Below are 16,182 nucleotides of genomic sequence, written 5' to 3' on the forward strand. Positions count from 1 at the left end.
GCATGTGGTATGTGTTACAATATGAACAAAGGCTGCTACTTTTCCACATATTGCCATATACAATGGAGGCAAAACTAAATTTCGGTACTAAAATAGCCATTTGCCTTTTGGCTGGCATTAAACCCAACAGAAACTGCATTAAAATAACCGTAAGGGGCTGACAGAAGTCAAGCTTGCATTTGGTTCTTGTAGCTTGGGTGTCGTGGTAATGTCACACCTCCAACTAAGCTTTGCAAGGAAGGGACTTTTTTTCCAGTGGAAATATGTATATAAATACAAAGGAAAGCAGAGCAGGAACTAGTAGGCGTGGCTTGCAATCTCCTTTAGCAATGGCTGGTGTTTGTGGTTTGCATTAACAATGCTGCACTGTGCACACACGCAACATCTCCCCCATCTGCCTGTCGGTTACTAGCATGCAAATCACCTCATTTGCATGTTTGTCAATGGGAAAGGGAAGCAGGCTAGGTACTGTATTTCCTAACATCACACGGTCAGAAGCCCGCCCCCTCCCTTTCACCTCTCCCCCAAGCGATTATGAAGGAGGTGGGGTTCGAAGGGGTGGAGGTGGGGTAGGAGAACAGAGCTGGTAAGCCAGTAAGGGGCACAAATATGTTTGCTCACCCCAGGTGCTAAAATGCCTAGTTACGACTCTGCTTGTAGGCCTGTTACAGAAGCAGCCTCAGTTCCCACTGAAGCCAACACAGAGACAGCAGTCACCACCTTGATCTATCAGTGCATACCCGACTACAGTAGCTCTCAGGCTCCCTCAGTGAAAGGCTATTTAGAGTTTATTACAGGTGACTGATTAATAGGCCTGGAAGAGCCAGAAGTACCCACAAAACACGTCTAGCATGGACAGTGGCAGTAAAAGGTTCCCCACACTGCCCTGCAGCTACACCTCAACCCTGAGTTGGAGGATACCAGCTGTATGGAAGAGTTATGCTCCGCATTCTTTCAGTTTCTGGCCTCTGTGCTGAGATTACCAGCAAAGCAAGGTCATCAGGTAGAACCGACCCTCATGCCAGCCCCCGTCAATCAGTACTGGACTGAGACCACCAACTTCTTTCAGAGCGGTCACTGACCACCTATGTGAGTTTAAAAGATAAATCAACTTGGCTGAATTTGAAGTGGCGAGCTGGAGGTGAAAGGTTCTGTGTCCCAGATCAATCCCCTATGCCCATCCCTGTTCTGTCTTGTGTCCACTTTTGAATTTTCTTCCGTCTAAAAAAAGAAAAATAATGAATTGAGGTGATAAAAACAGTGTGTATGTGTGTTGTATCCTTGAAGAACAGAAACAACAGAGACAAAGATGATCAAAATGAATGTATTCAGTAGAGTGAGAAAAATAAAAAAAGGGATTGTGTTTGTTTTGGGGTTTTGGGTTTTTTTAAGTCCTGCGCTATAAATAGGAGCTCAATAGATAAACACACCCATGTTTGAAAAAAAGGACACGTAAGATTTCGTATTCTCTAGCATGGGGAGCACTTTTTGTTTTTTTAAAACAGAGGGAACAACTGTACACAATATCATGATAATATAGTGTTCAGAAGAAGGCGCTTATTATTTCAGCTAAATCCATAGTTACCAAGAAAGGTGAAGGGTATTGCAGGAATTTTTTTTAAAATAACACTGAAAACATTGGTAGCAAGTACAAATTTACCACAATATGTGAAGACTCCCTAGAGCAAACACGTGAAAGAAGTTTATTCAGCGAGTGGAGAGAGGATGCTCGCTGGTTCCAGGCATTAAAGTAGCCCAGCTGCATGTCTATGAAAGCACATTGCAAATGTTTGGCCATAGCAAACTACAGACTTAGTGATGGAAACTGAAAAAGGTTCAGAAACTATGGATACCCCATGTGGCCACATCATCCTCTGTCCCCATGCAGTTCCCTTCTTCCCAACTGGCCCTGTGCTAGACCATCCTCCAACACCTTACTTGAAGGTATCATCTGCCAGAAAGTCCTGGTGGCCGGTTATCTCTGCTGGCTTCATGGTGGATGAACCACTCCCAATCTGGTGTCTTCAGCATGCTGCTAGGAATGGTTAATAGCCCCCTAAAAACTAAGGCACTTGATAAACAGCCCTCCTGCTCTGTAGCACAATGACATGAAGCCACTTCTTGCTAGTGCTGCCAGGTTGGGGTTTTTTATTTTTTGTGGGTTTTTTTCCTGGCTGGCTCAGAAAGGGCACTTAATGTATGGATATGCAATCTGAGAAAATACATCCAGATGGCTTCTACTAGCCAGCCCAATCAACCTGGGGATAGGCTCAGCCAATCAGGGAACTAGAACCACTACCATGTGACTAGCCACAACTAACCCCACTCAAAATTTGATAAAAGGGCAACTGAAAAAAGAATAAGCAGCAAATTTCAGTCATCCGAGTAAAAACAGAGGGGGGAAAAAAGGATGAATAAAATGTTATGACAACACTTTGTAAATTGGCTCCAATTCTGAACATTTTGTGAGCTCAAAACCAAGGAAATTGCAACGAGAGAACATTTAGCTACGTATATTGCTTCAGCTCTACGTGATGCCTTTGCACTTTGCACAAACGTAATTGTGCCCAGGCTACAAACTAGTGCTGTAGGGTGCAAATAGTTGCCGGACGAAGGTATTCACAGACCCTTTCTTCTCTTCTATTCCAGTGTAAGGTTATTTTTTATGTTGTTAATTAATAGGAGACTGTATACTGATCTGTTGACTCTGCCACAAACAATTTTGCTTTAAGAACAAAAATCACAGGTTTTCCATCATGTTCCCCACTGGAATTAGTTGGGCAAGATAATTAAAACCCACTTCAAACTGGTGAGGCGGGAAAGAAACCAGCCCCGGAAGCTGTATGCCGTAGCTCCATGTGGGTGTAACCATTACAAACGGTTGGATAGGGAAACCAATTTGTTCTGCTCCTAAAAACATAGTGACAGTTTTACAGCTGGAACCCGTGCTAATCAACATTCATTTGGGAATGAGTCACTGCCATTTCCCAGGTCTCTATTCGCTAGGCCAAGGTGGTTGTAGAAAAGGATTGATAAGCTGCTAGCGCCTACATTTGTCTTCACCCGCAAAGAAACCCTTCACCATCTAGTTCCTACAGCGAAAGCTCAGTTAAACGAGCATTAAAAATGGCAAAGGGTGCACACAGAGAAACACTGCAATACAGCAACATTCACAATACAGCAGCCTGGCTGTGTTTAACGAAGAGCTTTGCATGTGTGTTATACACAGTGCATTTGCAGGGAAATGGGCTGTATGATGTGTCAGGTCTTTTCTGTATCTAAAAGGTCATGTTGTTATTTTTGTATTCCTTATGAAAGGTCTTTGACTGAAAGTCAGCAGAAAGCCCAGTCCTTTGTTTATCCACAGAACTGGTACAGCATGGGCAGCAATAGTACAAGCTGCCCTGTGTGACTGCACCAGGGCCCCTCAGTACTGGTTTAGACGGGTGGGGAGCGTTATTCAGCCTTTGTGGCTCATTCAAGCCTTCATCGCTCTGGAGTGACTACCAACGGAAGTGTCAATGTATTGCAATTATGAAATGAAGAGCTGTCTGCTAGGGACTGGCCAGGTTATTTCGCATAAGCCTCCAAAAAGTTGTCAGCTGTCCCTCAGTTTTAGTCACTGGGCACCTGGGCCAGAACTGAACCAGTCGCCTAGAGGCCAAAGGCTCGTGTTCCACATTATGAGTCCCTGAGTTGTCCAGGCCCCATGCTGGCCATTTCTAGTGTAGCAGGTGTACGATGCAGTGTGGATACTGCTTTTCATTTTTATTCAGTTCTGTACAAATGAAACACACACAAAATAGCTGTCTACATAACAAGGCCTTGCACTAGACTTACCTATGAAGACAAACTTAATCTTTCATTTGACTCTTGGTGATTGTCAAGGTTCCTCCCCCACTCTGAACTCTAGGGTACAGATGTGGGGACCTGCATGAAAAACCTCCTAAGCTTATCTTTACCAGCTTAGGTAAAAACTTCCCCAAGGTACAAAATATTCCACCCGTCGTCCTTGGATTGGCCGCTACCACCACCAAACTAATACTGGTTACTGGGGAAGAGCTGTTTGGACGCATCTTTCCCCCCAAAATACTTCCCAAAACCTTGCACCCCACTTCCTGGACAAGGTTTGGTAAAAAGCCTCACGAATTTGCCTAGGTGACTACAGACCCAGACCCTTGGATCTTAAGAACAATGAACAATCCTCCCAACACTTGCACCCCCCCTTTCCTGGGAAATGTTGGATAAAAAGCCTCACCAATTTGCATAGGTGACCACAGACCCAAACCCTTGGATCTGAGAACAATGAAAAAGCATTCAGTTTCTTACAAGAAGACTTTTAATAAAAATAGAAGTAAATAGAAATAAAGAAATCTCCCCTGTAAAATCAGGATGGTAGATATCTTACAGGGTAATTAGATTCAAAAACATAGAGAACCCCTCTAGGCAAAACCTTAAGTTACAAAAAAGATACACAGACAGAAATAGTTATTCTATTCAGCACAATTCTTTTCTCAGCCATTTAAAGAAATCATAATCTAACACATACCTAGCTAGATTACTTACTAAAAGTTCTAAGACTCCATTCCTGGTCTATCCCCTGCAGAAACCAGCATACAGACAGACACAGACCCTTTGTTTCTCTCCATCCTCCCAGCTTTTGAAAGTATCTTGTCTCCTCATTGGTCATTTTGGTCAGGTGCCAGCGAGGTTACCTTTAGCTTCTTAACCCTTTACAGGTGAGAGGAGCTTTCCCCTGGCCAGGAGGGATTTCAAAGGGGTTTACCCTTCCCTTTATATTTATGACAGTGATATTCAAATTAGATGGTTTTATTATTTATTTTGAGTAGGGGCAGTAATCTACTCTGTCCTCTGGCTGTATTATCTGTTCAGTGGCACACTGGGACTTATCAATGGAAGATGGAGTGGTTGAAAGCCAGCATACATTTTAAAAGTATTTAAATGTTCTTATTGAGTCTAGCAATAACTTGGATACCAAACCACATTCCCCCCCCTCAATAAAAATTCCATCCCCCACTAAGTTCCATTTCTGAGCTACTGTAAAAGGACAGACATGAAACCATGGAGGAGAACACAGTAGTTCACACGTATCCGTTCTGCTAAGGTGACATGCAGTTTAGTTTCATAGGTTGTCAAATACTCTGAATGCTAACATCTTCCTAATGCAAGAGCAGTGTTGTATGAGACATGGAAAGAGCCTTTGAGGAATGTAAATGGAAACTTCAGAAAGTGGACCCAACTCACAGATACAACTGCAGAGCTGATGGAATCCTAGCAACCAGTGTTACCATGGATCCAACAGTGCAGTGATGGTAGCCTACAGTAACATCTCTGCAACACATACCTAATTGTATTATACCAAATCACCCACTCAAAATAAAGACAGCTTGAAATGGTTTGACAGAATTGTGCTTCCAGACAACTCTGAGAATAAGCCAGAAGGCATTCTGTTAGCACATACACTCTTCACACACATCACTAGTCCTCTGTGTGTCTGTGTGCAGATAATATATCATACACATATAAACAAACGTATGTAAGTATGTAAAAGGCTGCACACATTTTTCATGTTCTATTTTAAAGGACAGCAAACTATTTAGGTGTTCTGTAATTCTGCATGCAGAAACTCTTGGGGAGCAAGTTGAGGCCATTCAGCCAATGTAGGCAGTGGGAAATAGCCTCAGGAAAACGATTTAGAGCTTATTAAAAATTAACTGCAATTATTTTTCGGGCTGTCCATTAATCGCAGTTAACTTGCGCAATTAACTAAAAAAATTAATTGCGATTAATCACATGGTTAAACAATAGAATACAATTGAAATATATTAAATATTTTTGGATGTGTTTCTACATTTTCAAATATATTGATTTCAATTACAACATAGAATACAACGTGTACAGTGTTCACTTTATATTATTTTTATTACAAATATTTGCACTGTAAAAATGATAAATGGTATTTTTCAGTTCACCTAATACAAGTACTGTTGTGCAATCTCTTTATCATGAAAGTGTAACTTACAAATGTAGATTTTCTTTTGTTATATAACTGCACTCAAAAACAAAATAACGTAAGCTTTAGCACCCTCAAGTCCACTCAGTCCTACTTCTTGTTCAGCCAATTGCTAAAACAAACAAGTTTTTTTACATTTACAGGAGATAATGCTGCCTGCTTCTTATTTACGTCACCTGAAAGTGAGAACAGGTGTTCGTTCACATGGCACTTTTGTAGCCGGTGTTGCAAGGTATTTACATGCCAGATATGCTAAACATTCATATGTCCCTTCATGCTTCAGCCAGCAATCCAGAGGACATACTTCCATGCTGATAATGCTTGTTAAAACAATAATGCATTAATTAAATTTGTGACTGAACTCCTTGGGGGAGAATTGTATGTCTCCTGTTCTGTTTTACCCACATTTTGACATATATTTCATGTTATAGCAGTCTCAGATGGTGACCCAGCACATGTCTTGTTTTAAGAACACTTTCACAGCAGGTTTGACAAAATGCAAAGAAGGAACCAATGTGAGATTTCTAAATATAGCTACAGCACTTGACCCAAGGTTTAAGAATCTGCAGTGCCTTCCAAGATCTGAGAGGGATGAGGTGTGGAGAATGCTTTCAGAAGTCTTAAAAGAGCAACACTGCAATGTGGAAACTACAGAACCCAAACCACCAAAAGAGAAAATCAACCTTCTGCTGAGGGCATCTGACTCAGATGATGAGGACATGCGATGGTCCACTCTGCTTTGGATCGTTATCAAGCAGAACCTGTCATCAGCACGGACGCATGTCCTCTGGAATGGTGATTGAAGCATGAAGGGACATATGAATCTTTAGTGCATCTGGCACGTTAATATCATGCAACACCAAATACAACAAAGCCTGTTCTCACTTTCAGGTGACATTGTAAACAAGAAGCAGGCAGCATTAGCTCCTGTAACTTCTGGGTGTCAGAGACTGTCTGAACAAGAAGTAGGACTGAGTGGACTTGTAGGCACTAAAGTTTTACATTGTTTTATTTTTGAATGCAGTTATTTTTTGTACATAATTCTACATTTGTAAGTTACACTTTCACAATAAAGAGATTGTACTATAGTACTTATATTAGGTGAATTGAAAATTCCTGTTTATTTTGTTTTTTTACAGTGCAAATATTTGTAATAAAAATAAATATAAAGTGAGCACTATATACTTTGTATTCTGTATTATAATTGAAATCAATATATTTGAAAATGTAGAAAACACGCAAAATATTTAAATAAATGGTATTCTATTGTTGTTTAACAGCATGATTAATCGTGATTAATTTTTTTAATCATTTGAGAGCCCTAATTATTTCTCTTTAATCTCAAACACATTGATATAAGATACCAAAGCAAGAAAAATTATACAGAGCCATTGTTTGAAAATGAAAGGAGAAGTTTTGTCGCCTTCCAGAGAGATTGAGACACTGGAGCTATAGACGACTTTCCTCTGCTACAGTACATCACATCCCAATTACAGAAAACAATGGTTTATAGGACTCAACCCACAGTACAATACCACCTTGTTTCATTCCCTTTGTTTGTGGCACCTGTGGTAATTCTTACTCAGGGCCTGACACTACTCCCAATGAAGAAAGTTTTTTGTTCATTTTTACACAAGTTGGATCGAACCCCCTGTGTAGACAAACCAGGAAGGGGAGAGGTCAGATTTCTCAGGACAAGGAGGTTGTACTTATTTCAAATTTTGTTCACACAGAGCAGTCCACTTCCTTGGGAACCTCACCTCAATGTGGCGGGAAGGCTTGTGTGTTCCATGATGCCAATAGGTATGCTGGCAGGAGTTTTAACTCCTCATAGTGGGTCACCCAAGATGGACAGGTCAAAGGATAGGGAGCAGATGAAGAGCAGTCCACTGGTTCTCCAGGTTAAGGGTTGAGCAATATGTCAGCAACCTATCCCCATAAAACAGTTAAGTGATTAAAAAAACCTGGCAAACAGCATGCCCTAGGAATGGACTCTGTCAGCAGAAATAATGAGTCTGGGTGAAAGCATCAGGAAGCAGAGACTGTAAGAAGTTCTTTACTAAAGGTAAAACAAACTAAGAGTAGGTGTTTAAAACATTAGAACAATGGCTGCAACAACAAAAGCTGTGCAAGTGATGAGAGATATAGACAAAGAGGGGGTTACTCACCTGTGCACTAAATGACGTTCTTCGAGAGGTGTCCCTGCGGGTGCTCCACTCTAAGTGTCAGTGCGCCCCTGCGCTGTTTTTTGGAGATTTTTACAGCAGTTCCCATATTGGTCGCACATGCGCAGAGCCTGTCTCACAGACCAGTCTTGTCTTAATGTTGCGCGTGCGCAGCCGAACTCCTCAGTTCCTTCTCTACAATGGAGGCCGCCCAGCTGCGAAGTAGAGGGGAGGAGGGTGAGGAGTGGAGCACCCACAGGAACACTCATCTCGAAGAACATCAGTTACTGCACAGGTGAGTAACCTCCTCTTCTTCTTTGAAGGGTGTCCCTCTGGGTGCTCCACTGTAGGTGACTGAAAAGCAGTCTCTCTCAAGGAGATAGGGACTTTGGATCTGGGAGGAATGCAGTAGATAGAACAGCTCTGCCCACATGCGTATTGGTGATGGGTCCCTGTGTAAGAGCATAATGTTTTGCAAACATATTTTCAAAAGCCCAAATGCCAGCTCTGGAAATGTCCTTAAAGGGGGATGTTATGTAGAATGGCCACTGAGGCCGCCATGGATCTGGTGGCGTGAGTCCTGATAAAGGTAGGAAGAGTCACGTTCTGTAGTTGATAACAGAGATAATTGCAACTCGAGATCCAGTTGGAAAGCCAGTGGTTAGAGATAAATGAGCCCTTACAGTGTTCTGCAATGGGGACCAATAGCTTGTCGGAACGCCTAAAGGTTTTAGTCCTGTTGAAGTAGAAGGACAAAGCTCTGCGCACGTCCAAAGTGTGCATCGTAGATTCAAAGGAATTTGCATGTGGTTTTGGAAAAGGTAGGGAAATGGATAGGCTCATTGACATGGAAAGATGAGTGCACCTTCAGGGAATTTTGGGGAGTAAGCATAGGGTGACTTTGTCCTTAAAAGTATGGTGCATGGCGGATCTGCCATGAGTGCTGCAATTTCTCCTGTGCGTCTCACACAGGCAATCGCTACCAGAAAAGCAGTTTTCATAGAGAGATGTAGGAGGGAACATGTGGCTAATGGTTCAAATGGTTTTGGTTTAGGCATGTTAAGACTAAGGGGAGGTCCCAAAATGGATTAGGTGGTTTGATGTGTGGGTATAGAGTTTGGGGTCCCTTAAGGAATCACTTAGTAATGGGATGAGCAAAGATAGTCCTATCATTGATGGCATCATAGAACACTGTAATTGCAGCCAAGTGGAGTTTGATGGGACTCAGGGAGAGTCCAGATAATTTAATCTCACATTGATAGTCGAGGATTAGCGGAAGAGGCACAGAAAAAAGGAGCGGTGTTTGTGACAGCCCACCAGGGTGTAAATCTTGTCCAGTTATAAAGGCAGGTGGTGCATGTAGAATTCATTGTGTTATGAAGGAGTACATTTTGAACCTGCTCCGAGCAAGTTTGCTCGGCCTGAGAGAACCATGAAGGAGCCAAACCTTGAGGTGTAACATGGTTAAATTGGGGTCGAGTAGTAGACCCTGTTGTTGGGACAAGAGATTCAGGCGGAGGGTAGTGGGATGGATGCGGAAAGAGACATCGTGGTATGGAAAGGGTATCATGCCTGTCTGGGCCATGTGGGGCTATCATTATGACCCTGACTTGGTATATTTTTATCAACAATTTGTGTATGAGTGGTATCAGGGAAATGCATCCATTAGGTCGGTGTTCCATGGGAACATGAACGCATCCCCCGAGGAGTGTTTGCCTAATCCCGCTCTGGAACAAAATCTCAGGCATTTCTTGTTTGCTGCCATTGCAAAAAGGTCTGTGGTTGGGTATCCCCATGTGTGGAATATGTCTATTACTATCGCCTCGTTGAGTTCCCATTTGTGGTCTATGGGAAATCTTCTGCTGAGGTCGTCGCGGTGGTATTGAGAGAGCCAGGTAAGTATGCAGCTGATATTCAGACATTCTGTCTGAGACACCAATTCCATCGCTTCATCTCTTCTGTACAAAGGGAGTGGGATCACGCCCCTCGCTTCCCTGTTTACATAGAAGATGTAGGCAATGTTGTTGGTCATTATCCTGACATGTTGGTTTTGTATGAAAGGAGAAATTGGAGGCAGGTGTTGCGTACCGTTCAGAGTTCTAGACGTTGATGTGAAGGGACATCTCGGCATGAGACAAAAGACCCTGGGTAGTGTATTGGGCACGTGTACTCCCTATGCCGTAAGAGATGCGTCTGTAGTTAAGACAACCAATGGGATGCCCTGTAGAAAGGGGACCCATAGCAAAGGTTGTGAGGCAATGTCCACCAGTGGAGAGAGTCCTAGACTCTGGGAGGTATGTATAAAAGTTTGTTTAGACCATGGACATTCGGTCTGTAGACAGTGGAATCCAGCTTTGGAAACACCTCATGAAGAGGCGAGTGTTCCTGACTACAAAACTGCAAGAGGCCATGTGGCCTCAGAGTTGTAGGCAAGCTTGTGCAGCCACTTGTGGACTGTTGCACAGCTTGGGAACAAAAAAGGTTGATAGTGTTAAAAAGGTGGAGTGGGAGAGATGCTATTCTTTTGCATGAGTCGAAATGTGCTGCTATGAACTTCAGTTGTTGAGTGGGAGTGAGTGAAGATTTATTTTGTTCATTTTTTTTTTTTTTTTTTTTTTTTTTTTTTTTTCATAGATATTTAGGTCAGAAGGGACCATTATGATCATCTAGTCTGACCTCCTGCACAACGCAGGCCACAGAATTTCACCCACCACTCCTACAAAAAAAACCTCACACCTATATCTGTGCTATTGAAGTCCTCAAATTGTAGTTTAAAGACCTCAAGGAGCAGAGAATCCTCCAGCAAGTGACCCGTGCCCCATGCTACAGAGGAAGGCGAAAAACCTCCAGGGCCTCTTCCAATCTGCCCTGGAGGAAAATTCCTTCCCGACCCCAAATATGGCGATCAGCTAAACCCTGAGCATATGGGCAAGATTCATCAGCCAGATACTACAGAAAATTCTTTCCCAGGTAACTTGGATCTTTGCAGGCCAAGAGCATGGAAACATTGGACTGTCCGTTGTGTGGACTGAATGGCTTCTTGGAGGGTCCTGACTTTGAAAAGGCAGTTGTCGAGGTAAGTAAAAATTATGATTCTCTGCCTTCTAAGATGAGCTGTTAAGATTGCGAGGAGTTTGGAAAAGACACGAGGCGCAGTCAAGAGGCCGAAAGGTAGGACTCTGTACTGGTAGTGTTGTGAGCCCAGAACGAAGCGAATAAAACATCTGTGGGCAGGATGTGTGGTCACAGGAACATAAGCATCCTGCAGGTTGAGGGCTGAAAATCCAATCTCTCTGCTCCAGTGCTGGAATTATGGTTGCAAGAGTCACCATTTTTTTATTATTATTTTTTAAAATTTTATTTAACAAATTTATTGAGGCATCTGAGGTTGAGACTGGGTCGCCATTCCCCAGTTTTCTTTTGTGTTAAAAAATAATGGGAGTAGAACCCTTTTCCTCTGTGTTGGTCAGGCGCTGGTTGTACTGCTCCTAATTGGAGGAGGTGATGCACCTCTTGGTGGAACAGTTGTTCGTGAGAGGGGTCCCTGAAAAAGGGGGAGCGTGGGGGGGAATGGGCACTGAAGTAGGGATGATGTTTTCTATACCATCAGTCACATCTTCAAATTTGCTTATTAGTGGGAAGGGGTTGACATGGAGCCGATGAATTGGTGCGGCAACACTGATATCTTGGTCATGGGCATTGTTGTTCATACGGTCTACGACTTTGTTGAGTGTACATTGGGTAGCATGGATGTTGATAAGGTTGGTATCTATATGGTCTCTTCCTATTTGCAGGGGTTTGGATACCGAGAAACCGTAACGTCACTCTCGAGTCCTTCATGGAGTGAAGCACATCGTTGGTGTTACTGGCAATTAGTTTTTCACCATCAAAAGGGAGATCTTCTATGGTATTCTGAACTTCGCAAAGAAAAGAAGACGATGAAAGCCATGAAGCTTGACGCATCATGACTGCTGTAGCAGTGGACCTTGCAGCTGTGTTAGCAACACATAGTGTGGTACGAGAGATGATTTGCCAGAGACTATGGCTTTAAACTGATGGGTTCCCCCCCCGCCCTGGAATGTCATCAATAAAGTCCATGAGTTTCTCATAATTTCTGTGGTCAGATTTTGCCAGAACGGCTGCATAATTAGATATCCAGAATTGTAATGTGGACAAAGCATACACTGTACAACCAAGCAGGTCCAGCCTTTTACTTTCTTTATCGGTTGGGGTAGACCTGGGAACTGGTGTTTTTTCTTTTGGTTAGCTACCTCCACTACCAATCAGTTTGGCACTGCGTGAGTAAAAAAACTCAGACCCTTTGGAAGGAATAAAATATTACCAGTTAGCTCTCTAACAGGTAGGTCTGCTAGTAGCTGGTGTCTGCCATATGGTTATGGCAGGATCCATAATGGCTGGATTTATAGGCAAGGCAATCTTGGATGTGGAGGAAGGTTGCGGGATGTCAGTCAACTCATGCTGGTTTGCAGAAAACTTCCTCCAGATTAATCCTCAACTCGTTGGTGACTCTTTTGAAGAGGTCTTGAAATTTTAAGAAATCATCCAACAGTGTTGGTGGGGAGGCAGTATAGCCTCATCCTGTAGGCTCCACAAGGGTTGGGGAAGCATGTGTAGCGTGTTCATCGAAGTGTGGAGTAACAGCTTGTTGTTGTGTCTCATTCGTAGCCGTATGCACTGGTGGTGATGAGGTGGCATTGCTCTTATTTTTGTCATCTTGGCAATCATAGTGGAATCGCTTATATGGTGCTCATGGACCCCGTATTGCCACTGACCAGGGAAAGGCATAGGTGGTGCCATCCATGGGTTTGTATACCAGGGAGGGAGGTCTTTGATGAACGAAGACCTAGATTTTCTGTGACCAGTCCTGATTTGGCTCTGTGACCGGAAGAATTGGTATGGTGAAAAGTCTCCCTTCACTATGGCTTCCTCATCACTAGAAAAGTGAGATACAGCCGGAGACAAGTGTCCGGACCGCATGTGAATGTCCGGAGAAAAATAGGTGTCAAGTAGAGGTAACTGTGGGTTAGGTGACACCTGTAGGTCCTGTGAATGAATGGACTGCAGTGCCAGAGAGCCTACGTGAGAGAAACCCTCTGTCAGGAGCACCTGCGGCACTGGAGGGTCGTTCAGCACCGACATTCTCTGCACCATAGCATTCAGTGCATGCGCTGAGGTTGGTGGTGCCGGGAAGGGAAGCGCAGCCTGGGTCTGTTCCGGCAAGGTCCTCTATGAACCATGTCCATTGCGGTGCCAGACGGTGCCATGAGAGAGGCAGGCAACTTGAAGCCTGAAGCCTCGGCACAGGGGGCTTGCGCTGTCACCGCAGCCAGAGGCGGGATTAGCGTGATGCCGGGGGAACCAGCACACCAAAGGTGCTGAGCCGAGAAAACGTCTGCACAGAAGAAATAGACCTGCTCAGCAACCTTTTTGCTTGCAATGTTTCCCTGGGGTGAAGGAGGCAGGCATTTTCTTTTTTGTCCTTTTTGGAGGCGGGAGGGCTGTGGTTCACGGAGGAGCCCATACCTGGGTGAGAAGCAGGTCCGAGTGACTTCTGCCCAAGAATCATTTTCAGGCAGAGTTCTCTATCTTTATGTGCCCTGGATTTTAATTTGGAACAATGGGCACATTTTTGAGGAATGAGGGACTCCCCCAGGCATTTTATACACTGGGCGTGACCATCCAACATAGGGATGGTGTCCCTGTACGTAGTGCACCGCTTAAATCCTGGGGAGCGAGGCATATAAGTGTCGGCTAGAGGCTGAGAGGAACAAGCAGGAAAGACATTTTTTTTCAAAGGGTTGAACTTATCTAGTAACTAGAGTGCTAAAGTAACGAGGGAAAGGATGTAGAATGGGTAAGAGAAAAAGTTTTAACGAGTCTGCTATAGGTCCAACTCTGGTTGGGGTTGGTAGAGAAGGAACTGAGGAGTTCGGCCGAGCATGCACACTATTAAGACAAGATTGGTATGTGAGGCAGGCTCCGCGCATGCGCGACCAATACGGGTACCACTGTAAAAATCTCTGAACAACGGCGCAGGGGTGCACTGACACGTACAGTGGAACACCCACAGGGACACCTCTCAAAGAAGAATATAATCTTGTTGTCTTTTGAGTAAGTGAATGTTGATGCCCAGGAGCTGATAAAAAGTAAAATAAAAATGAAAATAAAGTCATAATATATTCATAGGCAAGATGGCTACCACTCAGATGGTGTAGCATTAATCATTACTTCTAAACCTGAAAAATCACTTATAAACTGGGACCCAATTACTCAAAAGTATAGGTTCCATATGTATTACATGAAAATGAAAATTATACAATGCTATGCACCAACAGACAACTATGATGAGACCACAGATCAATTCTACAGTTGCCTACAAACTGTGATTGGCTATATTTCCAAGCATGACATTTGCTTAGTAATTGGGGACTTGAATACCAAGGTTGGGAATGACAACAATGGAGTAGACAAAGCAATGGGCAAACAGCTTTGGTTCCCAGAATAAGAATGGTGAAAGACACATAGAACTTTTCCAGTGTTAGTGGAACTCTATTCCTGCACAAACGTGTCCATAAAAGTAACTTGGAGTTCTACAGATGGAGTCACCAGGAACCAGACTACGTACTGGAAGGAATCTTCCAGGAGGTCAGAGTATGTCAGAGGAGCTGACATCAGAAGTGACCATAATGTATGGCAAGACTGAAGATTCAAACTTAAGAAAAACAAAACCCCATAAAAGAAAAGTGATACATAGCAAGTCTAAGGGGAAAAACAATAGAAGACAGTTGGCAGTTTTTCAGAGAGACATTATTAAGGACACAAGAGCAAACTATCCCACTGTGTAGGAAAGATAGGAAGTATGGCAAGAGGCTACCCTGGCTTAACCAGGGGATCTTCAGTGATCTAAAAATCAAAAAAGAGTCTTACAAAAAGTGGAAACTAGATCAAATTACAAAGGATGAATATAAACAAATAAAACAAGTATGTAGGGACAAAATTAGAAAGGCCAAGGTACAAAACGAGATCAAACTAGCTAGAGACATGAAGGGTAACAAGAAAATGTTCTACAAATACGTTAGAAGTAAGCAGAAGAACAAGGTCAGGGTAGGCCCATTACCCAATGAGGAGGGAAAAATAATAGCAGAAAATGTGAACATGTTAGAGGTACTTAATGACTTTGTTTCAGTTTTCACCAAGAAGGTTGGTGGTGATTGGATGTCTAACATAGTGAATACGAGTGAAAGTGAGGCAGGATCAGAAGAGGCTAAAATAGGAAAAGAACAAGTTAAAAATTATTTAGACAAATTAGAAGTCTTTAAGTCACCAGGGCTTGATGAAATGCATCTTAGAATACTCAAGGAGCTGACTGAGTATATATCTGAGCCATTATCTTTGAAAAGTCATGGAAGACAGGAGAGATTCTAGAAGACTGGAAAAGGGCAAATATAGTGCCAATCTTTAAAAAGGGAAATAAGGACAACCCGGGGAATTACAGACCAGTCATCTTAACTTCTGTACCCGGAAAGATAATGAAGCAAATAATTAAGCAATCAGTTTGCAAACATCTAGAAGATAATAAGGTGATAAGTAACAGTCAGCATGGATTTGTCAAGAACAAATCACGTCAAACTAACCTGATAGCTTTCTTTGACAGAGTAATAAACCTTGTGGATGGGGGGGGGAAGTGGTAGACGTGGTATATCTTGACTTTAGTAAAGCTTCTGATACCGTTGCACATGATCTTCTCATAAACAATCTAGGGAACTGCAACCTAGATGGAGCTACTATAAGATAGGTGCAAAACTGGTTGGAAAACCATTCCCAGAGAGTAGTTATCAGTGGTTCACAGTCATGGTGGAAGGACATAACGAGTGGGGTCCCTCAGGGATCAGTTCTGGGTTCAGCTCTGTTCAATAACTTCGTCAATAATTCAGATCAGTGGTCTCCAAACTGGGGTGCGTG

Source organism: Eretmochelys imbricata, chromosome 10 (assembly GCF_965152235.1).
Source record: "Eretmochelys imbricata isolate rEreImb1 chromosome 10, rEreImb1.hap1, whole genome shotgun sequence".
Taxonomy (NCBI): domain Eukaryota; kingdom Metazoa; phylum Chordata; order Testudines; family Cheloniidae; genus Eretmochelys; species Eretmochelys imbricata.